The 12,151-nt window shown below is 36.5% G+C and overlaps 1 protein-coding gene across 1 annotated transcript in view; it reads left to right on the forward strand.

Annotated features, from left to right (window-relative positions):
• The window catches only part of KDM3B (lysine demethylase 3B), an 80,231-nt gene that overhangs the window by 840 nt on the left and 67,240 nt on the right, over positions 1-12,151 (forward strand). The window lies entirely within an intron of this gene.

Consider the following 12,151-nt stretch of genomic DNA (forward strand, 5'->3'; position numbering starts at 1 on the left):
TAAGTTTGAGATCTGTCTTAGCAGCCGAATGGGGCTGCTGCTGGGTGGTTCTTTTTTTGCTCTCTGCTCGGCTACACCCCCAACCTTGGGAGAGGTTTTGTTTTGAAACTTTGCGTTGCGGCTTGGCAGCTATTGAGTACATGACTTGGTGTATTTTGTGTTTGAAGTTGTTCAGTAATAATAATAGTTAACTAGCATTCGGGGCCATAGTGTGTTGTTTTGGTTAATGTGGCGGCGCAAAGTACTGACTTTCAGCTTCGGCAAGCCTCTTTAGTTCCTCATTCTGATAGCGGCCCTAGCTTCTCTGGTGAGGTAAAGCTATGAAAAATAGGCGAGTTCTTTTGGAATGTAATAGATCAGCAGGTAAAAGGTAAATTTTCTTGAACTTGCTTCTGCAGATATTTTATGCACTATAAACTTGACGGCATTTTATGAGACGTAGAAGTAATGTAGGTTATCTGATACTCATTTTTTTTCTACCTAGTGATCAACGGTATTAGGCTGTCTTTTTTACCCTGATATGCAAGCTATTAGGCTGTCTTTTTTACCCTGATATGCAAGCTTTCTGGGTGGTTTGGCATGTGGCTGGCGTAGGCCTCAGCTTTGCTTCTGTTACTTGAGTTCTCTTGCCTTGATCTTTGTCCATTCTCTATAAGAAAGGCCTCTAGGGCTTTATGTAGCTTCAGTGGGGCAAATTTGTAAAAGGATTCCGGGAATATAAGGGGTTAATGGTTAAGGTATTTGGAGATTAATCTAAATTCCTCTGTGCTTTCATTGTAAGATGGCTTTCTAGGCTGGGATAAGGGAGAGTGTCCGTCTCAGATCCAGTAATTCACTCTACTTTATTGAATGTAAAACATATTTAAGATCCACCATTATATGCATACTTTGACCAAAGGCTTAATCTGTTCTAGTTTCTTTTTTTTTTTTGGTCTGAATTTTATTTCCTGGTTCTTCGAATGGTTGTTTTCTCCATCAGCTGAATTGTTAATGAGCTCTGCACCTGAAATGGCTACCCTTTCAGTTAGTTAGTTGCTGGGCTCCCTAAGGACAGAGGTTTCTGAAGCTCACTGAGATAGATGCTGGACAAATTTTACTAAACTAAATACTGAATAACTTTACCATTGGGCCCATGGAATTTGCTTCTCAACCGGAGTAAAGGGTTGCAGTGATTCTTGAAAATTAAAGCAAGGAGTACAATTACAACTGTGTTGAGGTCTTGCATGGAGCTCTGTGAGTACAGAAGCAAAGGCAGACCTGGGTTTTGAAAATACGTTTATGCTTGTCTTGTATGTTTATCAGGAGACATAGGTGAGAAAACAGCAACAACAAAATTCAGAGCCCTTAGAATTTTTCACCAGCATGCAAAATTGCTCAAGAATTGCAGTTGCTATCATGAGGTTCTATAAATGGTAATAACTAGTATAGAATCTGAGTTGGCCGTTTTGTTTTCATTTTCCATTAAGGAGATTTTGTTTGGACTTTGGACATGTGGACCTTTCCAATTTGCACCACACACCCGTAGTAAACACAACTGTCTTCCAATCAAAAGTGTTCTTCCTGTACTCAAGGGTGGAGTTTGCAAGCAGCTGGCCTGTGATTGGGTAGATTTTCATTCAGTTATGTGTAAGATGTTTTCAGGCATGCTTGGTTTTGAGTAATGCATAGCAGGGCGCCCCCTTGTTAAGGATGAGTAATTGAGGGTTGGATGAATGAGTTTCTGAAGTTACTGAAAACTTCAATTTTTGTCTCCGTTAATATCCTCTTTTGATCCACAAATCCTTTAAAATATAGCACTGATCCATTTAATGAGCCCTCTTTTGGAAAACAATACCAAAGTCATGTGCTACTTTAAATTGAAATGTGAAAAAGAAGTCTGGGGCCTATTGATTGGGAGTTTTGTTCAGAAACGTGTGATAGGTGGGCATCTTCACAGTTAAGCAACACTGGCAAGAAACTACTGAAATTTTTAGCTGAAGTAGAAAAATGGCTAAAATAGTTAACGATATTGGTGTTTCAAAATAAGCATGTTATATTTTTTAAATTCCTGTTTCAAAATTAGTTTAATGGATTTTTATACATACCTATCTCTTCCTTCCTGACTGGGTGGCCTTCTTGTATTTCTATCTTATGATTGGCCAATATAAGTTGCAGAAACCTTGGAATCTTCACATGTTTAGGTATGGCAGATAAACACACAGACCCAGAAAATTTGGATTTTCCTTTTTTGTTGTTATAAAATAAAAACCTGCATTTTACAAAATATCAGATAACCAGTTATACATATAAACAGGCAACAATTTCCATCCCTCACCAACTCCCCCAAGGAAGGATAAGCTATCTTTGTTCATCTTTCTTAATCCTGGTACAAAAAATATCAAAGCTTTCATCCATATATAAAAAATTGAATGTTTTTAGCAAATGGTATCATACTGAACTTTATTTAGCAGCCTGCTTTTTTTCATATAGCATTATATCATGGGCATCAGTACCCATAGATTTTACTCATTCCTTTTGTGTGTGTGTGAAAAATAATATATACAAAAAGGCAAAAAATTTCAAAGCAAAAAAATAAAAAATTTCAAAAAGCATACTGCAACAGGTGGTTGTAAAACAGATTTCAGAGTTTGGTTTGGGTTACAGTATCACAATTTTAGGTTCTTCCTTCTAGCTGCTCTAAGATACTGGAGACTAAAGGAAATATCAATATAATGATTCAGCAGTCATACTCATTTGTTAAATCCTGTCTTCTGTTACAACTCCATCTTTTCCTTAGATGTTTCTCCTACTCTTTAAGGGTATTTGAGTCATGCCCATTCTAACCTTTTCATGTTGGAAAGGGCTGTCCATAATATGGGATAGGGGGATGGAATTAGTTGATGTTCTAGAGAGGATGGCCCCCTGAATTTCCAGACTTATCTGGCCTAGGAACGCAAAGGAAGTTGTAGGTTTCTGGAAATTTACCCTAGTGCATGGAAGCTTTGTAGAATCTCTGATAAAGCCCTAAGTGTTCTTTAGGGTTGGAGGAATGGTTTTGATTCAGGTTTGGCAAGCCATGATAAATTGAAATATCTAGCTGAAGCTTGCATAAACGTCGCCTCCAAAATAGCCTCTCGATTCTGTTTGACCCCTCTCAGCCACTGATTCCTTATTTGTTACTCATTCCTTTTTGCTAGTTTTATTTCATAGAATGAATGTACCACAATTAATTCAAGTATTCCCCCTCCTGATGGATATTCAAGTTAATTTAGAGTTCTTTTGGCGTTACAAACAATTCCGCACTAAATATATTGTGTATGTGTGTGTGTGCATATAATCATGGTTTTATTTCTGTAGGTTAGCCATCCAGGAGTAGGGTTGGGGTTGTTAGGTTAAAGAGTATATGTATTTTCTATTTTATTAGATAAAGCCAGGTTATTTTCAAGTAAGATTAAAACATTTTATACTCCTACCAACAGTGCATATAGTGCTTATTTCCCTTCACCCTTACCATCACTGGTGTCATCATTCTGTTTTTTGCCAATCTAATAGCATTTTCTCAACTACGATGGTTTTATATTTATTGATCTATTTCTTTTATGAATTATCTGTGCATATCTTATTTTTTTAAAACTAGGAGTTGTCTTTCACTCTGTACAAATTGCATGCATATTAGAGATATTAACTCCTTTACCTGTTACCAGTTTTTTTCTCATTTGTCTTTAGACTTTGCTTATGGCTTGTTTTTCCATACTGAAAAATACAACTTTTGTGACTATCAGATCTCTCAGACACTTGGATTTACTTGATTAGAAAGATCTCCCTTAGCTTGAGCCTTTATAAATATTCTTCAGATTTCTAATTTTCAGTTACTTATTTTTCTCTTTAAATCTTTGGTCGTCTGAAATTTTTGTGTACATATCATCTGAGATGGGTGGATCTACCTTTTTTTCTACTGAATAGTCAGTTTTGTCAGCACCAGTTTCATTAAATAAAGCATCCGTTTCTTAACTGTATAGAGTAATTAAATGATGCTTTTAGTAGAAGCAATTTGTTTTGAATGTGTATCTTAGCTATCTCTGCTACCCAGAAAACTTGCAACAGGAGTGAAAGCATAGCTGCCTTGATTTTTCCCCCTTTATCTTTCATCTCTATCTCTGGTAAAGGTAAACTTTAAAATACTCCTTTCTTTTGATTCCAGATAATGTAATAATTGTGGCAGTGTCCAGGCTAGTACTGTGTTTCTTCTATCTGGGAGTCTTCTAAGAGGAGTGAAAGCATATCTGCCTTATTTTTTTACCCTTACCTCTTCCCAACCTTTCCTCTCAGGATAGTTGGACCTTAAAATACCTCTCTAGTTTATTTCTAGCTAATGACCAGGATGATACCATATTCTAGTGTACAATCCATTATTATTTATTCTCGACCTATATTCAAACATAGTACTTCAGCTCTAACACAAGAAGGGGAGTTTGTGGCTTTTCATGTTTATCCTTAAGTATCCTTTTCTTACTGACAATTCCAAAGTTAAATGTACATATATTTAATTGAGTGATAGGATGATGGCTTATGCTCCTTTATTAAATAGAGTATTTTTGTGGATTAGTGTATGATTTAGGGACTTTAAAATAAAAATTAGATTTACTTATTTGACAGTAGGGATATACACTATTTAATTGTGAGTCCCTCTAAGTATGCTTTTCATCTTAACTCTCCCTTACAGTTCTAGGTCTGTTTTTTTAAAATATTTTTATAGACAGATCTTCACACACATACAGTCCATACATGGTGTACAGTCAATGGCTAGCAGGTCTGTTTTTGAAACACTGAGCCACAAGTAAGTTTTTCAGGCATTCGAATGCTTTGTATAGTTCTTTTTTTTTTTTTTTTAAGTTTGCTGATTTTGTTTATGTATGTGGTAATTTTTAATAGCTCTATCTTAATTTGCCTTTTATTCAGTTTATTTCAGGGCTATGCAGTATGTCTACCAGTGATCACATTATACACTGGCCATTTTGTTTAGCACCCTTTCCGTTTGTAAGACAATCAGATCTTTTCTCTTAATTACCCCTTTCTTAAGGGATTTGCTTCACTAACTCCCCTCCTACCAAGGGGTCATTCTCTCCTTTAGTACTCACTTGCCTGGGTCTCATCCCCACTTGTTCTGGTTGACTTAGTTTCCCTTCCACTTCCAGACTACCCTTCTAACACTCTATATGGTATTGGTGAGTAACATGGTATTTTCTCTTGTGGTATTAACTCTCAGCAACAGCTGGAGTGGGTTCCTGTAGGCTTTGCTTCCAGAAGGCCTGGGGGACATAACACCTGTTGTTGCTTCTCAGTTTTCCACTGCGTTTGACAGGTTAGTGGTTTTTAAGCTCTCCCCACTGTCAGAGTGTCTTTTACCCTTGTTCTGTAGATGGATAAAGCCTGCTTGGTTGTTTAATAGTGACTCAAATAGTGTAACCCCTCTCGGTTTTGCAGGGGCAGAAACTCCATTTTTTAAGTGATTCAGGGATAATCAGGCTCTAGGGGACTGATTCTCACTAACCAAACTCTGTAGGGACTGATTTGTAAATCCACATGCACAGTTATTAATTTACAGTGGGGGATGTACCTATCCATAGATCCACACAGAGCCCCCTCCTGGTCTACTCAGGAGATCAAATTACAGGTAAAAAGGATCAGAATCAGACAAGGGAAATTGGGTGTTGCCAAAAGGATATTTATAGCCAGCAAGCTCTGATTTGGTAATTCTCTGCTTTTCTAGTAGTTTCTAGCCTCCATTGCTTTCTTTTGCCTTTCCCCATTGCTTTTATATATATATATTTTGACATGAGCAGGCTCTGGGAATCAAACCCGGGTCTCCGGCATGGCAGATGAGAATTCTGCCTGAACCACTCTTGCACTACCCTCTCCATTGATTTTAATATTACCTTCCATCACAGTTCTATTAAGAGAAAAAGAAGCCTACCCATCCTTCAAGCCCATCCTGGGTACCACCTCTGTGAAGCCTTTTTTAATCAGGATAATTTAGTTTTTCTCTTTGCTTTTTTAGCACTCTGTGGATACGTTTTTTTGGGATATTTATTGCAGATTTTCTTGCTGAAGATATAAACAAGATATATAGCTTATCTTTTCTATTAGATTATAAGTTCTTTGAGGACAGGGAATACATGCATTTTTCCATTATTGTTTTAAAAGGATTTCACTTACCACCCTATCTAAAAATAATGCATGCCCAATATACATAATGAAGAAATTATTTTAATAATACTAAGAAGAGGACAAAAATACCTGTAAACTCACAACCCATTTGGAAAGTGCTATTTATATTTTGATATATATTGTTCTAATTTTTTTGGATTTTAAGAAGTATAATTGAATTCGTACTATATTTTCAAATTTGAGTTTTGCCTTTTTATTTAATGTAGCAATTATTTTCCCTGTATTATCAAAAACTGTTTGCTTTATGGGTGATTATAATTTTCTTGATGTTTTTCTGTATTTTACAGAGGTAACATCTATTGCTTTCATAATTCAAAGAAAAACAGTTCGTGCTCCTTAGGAAAACCTTATGAATGTAATTTTTATTCATGGGATAATTTTTTTTAAACTTTTTTCGTTGTATAGTATAACATATATACAAAGCAAAGAAATAGAAAAACATTAGTTTTCAAAACACTCTTCAACAAGTGGTTACAGGACAGATCCCAGAGATTGTCATGGGTACCGTACGATCCTCTCATATTTTTCCTTCTAGCTGCTCCGGAATATAGGAGGCTAAAGGGCTTAAATACTTTTTTATCATCACAATCGACTTTTTTTCCCTTTTTTGTGAAAAATAACATACATACAAAAAAGCTATAAATTTCAAAGCACAGCACCACAATTAGTTGTAGAACATATTTCAGACTTTGGCAGGGGTACAATTTTAGGTTTTTACCTTTAGCTGCTCTAAAATACTGAAGACTAAAAGAAATACCAATTTAATGATTCAGCATTCATATTCATTTATTAAATCCTATCTTCTATGTATAATTCCACCATCGCCTTTAATCTTTCCATATCTCTCTTTAGGGTTGTTTGGGCTAGGGCAATTCAAAATTTTTGACATTGAAAGTGTCTGTCACTAATATGGAGTAGGAAGATGGAACTATCTGATATTCTGGAGAGGCTGAGCTAGGTTTCAGGACTTATCTGGACCAAGGACCCATCTGGAGTTTGTGGTTTTCTGCAGTTGCTCTAGTGCCTGGAGCCCTTGTGGAATCTTATATATTGCCCTAGGTGTTCTTTAGGATTGGCTGAAATCGTTCTGTTTGGGGGTTGGCAAGTTATGATTACTGGCAGGATAATTTGACTGTTCCCCTTTCATTGGATGTTGAGGTTTCAGTTTCTGGCATTTGTCAGTAGTACCATGATGAGATTTTTATGATTTAAATCTTTTCTGTGTTTAAGATTATTTCTCCATCCTGGAAGTGGTATTGTGGAGACCCAGTATGCACGTAGTTAAGGTTCTTGATATATCAAACTTCCTTTTTTTTGTCATGCTAATTTATGCCTTGACTAATAGCTTGTGTATGCTTAAGGAATAAGTATTTATCAGGAGCCCTCATCTATGTTTCTATTTCATTTAATCCTAGGGTCAATCCTTTGAGGTACTTATTGTCCCTATTTATAGACAAAAGAAGCGAGGCTCAAAGAGGCTAAAGTAACTTGAGCGCCCCTACACAGCTAAGAAATAGGGGAATTGGGATGCAAATCCAGATCTTTGTGATTCCACAGTTCCTAAAAGTGCTGCATATGCTTTCATAGTTTTTGGTGAGTTTTTCTTCTGGTTCTTCTGGCTTTCCCTGTGGACACAAATATTTTAGGTTTGATTTATTCAGGGAAATTGTTGGAAAGCCATCTCTTGAAAATCAAAGAAACTACAGAAAGGAAATTGTTTCTTGTTTGGAAACAGCAGAATTCTAAATATGCATCATTCCCCACCTAGGTTGACAAAGTGTTTCACAATGTTGTAAAATAATTTGAAACAGAATTCACATTTTGTTTAGAAAGTAAGTAGGGAAATTGGAAAAGTTAGGAAGCTTTGAGTAAGTTGCATTTCTGCTGCCCCCTCACAGTCATTACCATATCTTGTTCTTTTTATCTGATTTCTCAAATATACTTTCCATTGGAAGTCTTACTAGTTGAGACCTTTTTCATCTCATTCCTCTCATTCCTAGGTTATTGCTATGCAATTTGTCCCCCTGCCTCCAATTTCTTTCCTCTATAATTTATCTTCCAAGCTGATCCCAAAGTTATTTCTTTCCTGTTTTAGAAAATGTTAATTATGTAAGTATTATATAAATACATTCTTTTTTCCCCCAAAATTTGCAGTGATTTATATACATATTATATGTGTTTAACCACACATTTTGATATACATACAAGCACAAAAACGGGTACACACAGAGTAACTGAATAGGGACTTACAGAGTTGATAGTAAATAAAAATAAAGTAGTCAAGTCTATACCTTCTCATTTTGGTGTCTATTATAGGTTAATTTTCAGAAATTTGAGCCCTTATACAGTTATGTATAGCAACGCATATGTTGTAATTGCTAATGAACTTTTGGAAGAAGTTCTGTACATTTTTTTTCAAGTATTATCCAAAATCATTTGGAAATGTAAATTCCAGTTATTCAAGGAAATTGCAAAATCTCAATTTTGCTGACCTTAAGTGCAATTATTATTAATAAATATTTTTATTGTACACAACAAATATACAAACATTCTATACATAGTTTTGTACAATCAGTGGTTCACAATATCATCACATAGTTGTGTATTCGTCTCTGTGTTGATTTTCTTTCTTTTCTTTCATTAGCTTTTTTTTTTAACTTTTTTTATTGTATAGTGTAACATATATACAAAGCAAAGAAATAGAAAAACATTAGTTTTCAAAACACTCTTCAACAAGTGGTTACAGGACAGATCCTAGAGATTGTCATGGGCTACTGTGCGATCCTCTCATATTTTTCCTTCTAGGTGCTCCAGAATATAGGAGGTTAAAGGGCTTAAATACTTTTTTATCATCACAATCGACTTTTTTTCCTTCTTTTTTTGTGAAAAATAATATACATACAAAAAAGCTATAAATTTCAAAGCATAACACCACAATTAGTTGTAGAACATATTTCAGACTTTGACAGGGGTTACAATTTTAGGTTTTTACTTTTAGCTGCTCTAAAATACTGAAGACTGAAAGAAATACCAATTTAATGATTCAGCATTCATATTCATTTGTTAAGCCCTGCTTCTATGTATAATTCCATCATCACCTTTGATCTTTCCATATCTCTCTTTAGGGTTGTTTGGGCTATGACAAGTCTAAATTTTTGATATTGAAAGGATCTGTCACTAATACAGGGTAGGGAGATGGAACTATCTGATGTTCAGGAGAGGCTGGGCTAGGTTTCAGGACTTATCTGGATCAGGGACCCATCTGGAGATTGTAGGTTTTTGCAGAGTTACTCTAGTGCCTGGAGTTCTTGTGGAATCTTATATATATATTGCCCTAGGTGTTCTTTAGGATTGACTGGAATGGTCCTGGTTGGAGGTTGGCAGGTTATGATAGGTAGCAAGGTCTACCTGAAGCTTGTATAAGAGCAACCTCCACAGTAGCCTCTCGGCTCTATCTGAACTCTCTCTGCCACTGATACTTTTTATTAATTACAGTTCTTTTCCTCCTTTGGTTAGGATATAATTGTTGATCCCATGGTGCCAGGTCTGGATTCCTCCCTGGGAGTCATATCCCACGTCTCCAGGGAGACTTTCATCCCTGGATGTCATGTCCCACATAGGGGGCTAGGGCAATGATTTCACTTGCAGAGTTGGGCTTTAAAGAGACTAAGGCCACATCTGAGCAACAACAGAGACCTTCCAGAAGTAACTCTTAGGCATGCCTGTAGGTAGTCTGAGCTTCTGTGCTACCTACATAAGCTTCACAAGAGTAAGCCTCGTGATCTAGGGCATGGCCTATTGATTTGTTTCCCTAAAGATTGACACGGTATCAGGGGATTCCCTATCAAGCTAAGATTTGATAGTTCTGTGGTCTTTCTCCCCTCCCTCAGGGGACTTTTCCAATGCTTTTTGATTATCTGCTTCATATACTCTAGGATGTTTCCAGGCATTACAATAATCTATACAGGATTAAAGGACCTCTTTCTTATGCTGTTCTGTGTTTCACTTGTTCGAATGAGCTATACAGATAGGTTGAATTAGTTTATGCACTACAGAAAATTTCAGTTCCAAATCAAATAAACCTTTCTTCCATTGGTCTCAAAGAATATGTGTGGTTCTAAAATACAGACACTGTCTTCCTTACCCCTGTGTTCTGAATTACTTTAACCCCAACTGGTTCATCTTCGTTCTTATCTCTCAGTATCAGGTTATCTATCTAAACAGCCTCTCAAAATCCGGAAATAATAATCACCAGTCTGGACTTAATGTTGTCTGCTCTAAAACCTTACAATCTAGGCCCCTGTTTTCTTATAAGCATTTTCTAAAGGTGACCAAACCATTGTTGTTTTTTTGTTTCTGGTTTATTTTGTCTTACCAAATGTCCCACATGTTTATTCACATCGTTGCATGCCTCACGACATTGTTCCTTTTTGTGGCAGCACAACCTTATTTCTTTTTTTTTTTTCACATGGGCAGGCACCGGGAATCAAACCCGGGTCCTAGGGGATGGCAGGCAAGCACTCTTACCTGCTGAGCCACCGTGGCCCACCACCTTATTTCATAAATAAGCACCATCGTTCGCCAATCTGCTTCTGCGTCAGTGCTATATAAATACATTCTTTTAAAAAAATGAACACTTACTGATCATGTTAAAATATGATTAGCCCTCCCATCACAATCTTCCTCCAAATTCTCTTGTCCCCCAAATCAATCTGCAGCTTGCTTTTTTCCACATAATATATCTTGGATATCTTTCCAGTTTAGTCCTTTAGATAAAGCTCATGCTCTTAAACTGTTTTATATTATTTCTTAGTATTAATAAATCATGTTTCTTTAACCTATCAACTAATTTTAAGATATGTTGTCATTTTCATTTTGATTTCCTATTTAAATTGAGGTTAAGAAGCTTTTTCCCACCCCTCTCTGCCCCCTCCCCCGCCATGGCAGTATCTAAAACATATCTTTCTAAAATATTTTACTCTTCCGCTCCTTTAAAACTATCAGTGGCTCCCTCAAGGCCTGTAACAGGCAACATATACTCAGATGCCTCCAGGGACCAGGCTTATGAGAAATAACTGAGTGACAGACCTAACGGTGTAGTGGGGATTGACAGCTGGAGAGTGCAGGCACTGCCTAATTGTGTTCAAATGCACGTTTCAAAACAAAACAAACACAAAAAACTCTGCTAGTCAAACATGACACTTTCCCCAACAGGTTTCAGTTTATCCATTAAAATGCCATGTAGAGCCCTTTATGACTTGCCTACTAGCCTGCTTCTTCTCTTGTCATAATAATTTGCCTTTGTTTCTCTGTCTTTGCACCTGCTGGAAAATCTTTCCCTCCCTACTCTGCCAGAAGAATCCACTTGTCCTTTAAGACCTAGTTTGTATGCTGCTACCCTTTTTGATGAAGCTGTTCTGGTAGGCAAGTTTTACTATAATGGTGGAAATTTACTGAGACCTTTAAATGTTCTCAAACTGTTTTAGTACATTGCTGTTCATTTAGTCATCTCTGACTCAATCCAGCCACAGTGGTACCACTACCATTGGGTTTTGTTAGCTTATATCCCTTCTTTCTGTTCTGTGGTTTGACCACTACCATTTTAAGAGTACACATTATGTGTACCTTTATCTGAAATGGTTCTTTACCCCGTCCATTCTAATTCCATTTCTCTAGCGAGGAGGTATAGCATAGTGCTAGGGCCAGAATTCAGCCTTACTGGTGGGAGAATATCTTTACATTAATCTACTTTCCATTTTCCTCTCAAAACAAATTCATATCATTTGTTTGAAGTTGTTGCTTGATCCCAGAAAGTATAGTAATGTGATTGTTGTCAAGTTAAACACTTTATTCCACATACTTTGCCCAGGCAGGTAAAAGATAATTGCTCTTAAATTATGTGAAATCTAGCCCTCAAATACTTCAGCTTTGCTTTGATATCTCC

This window comes from Tamandua tetradactyla, chromosome 20, assembly GCF_023851605.1.
Source record: "Tamandua tetradactyla isolate mTamTet1 chromosome 20, mTamTet1.pri, whole genome shotgun sequence".
NCBI classification, from domain to species: domain Eukaryota; kingdom Metazoa; phylum Chordata; class Mammalia; order Pilosa; family Myrmecophagidae; genus Tamandua; species Tamandua tetradactyla.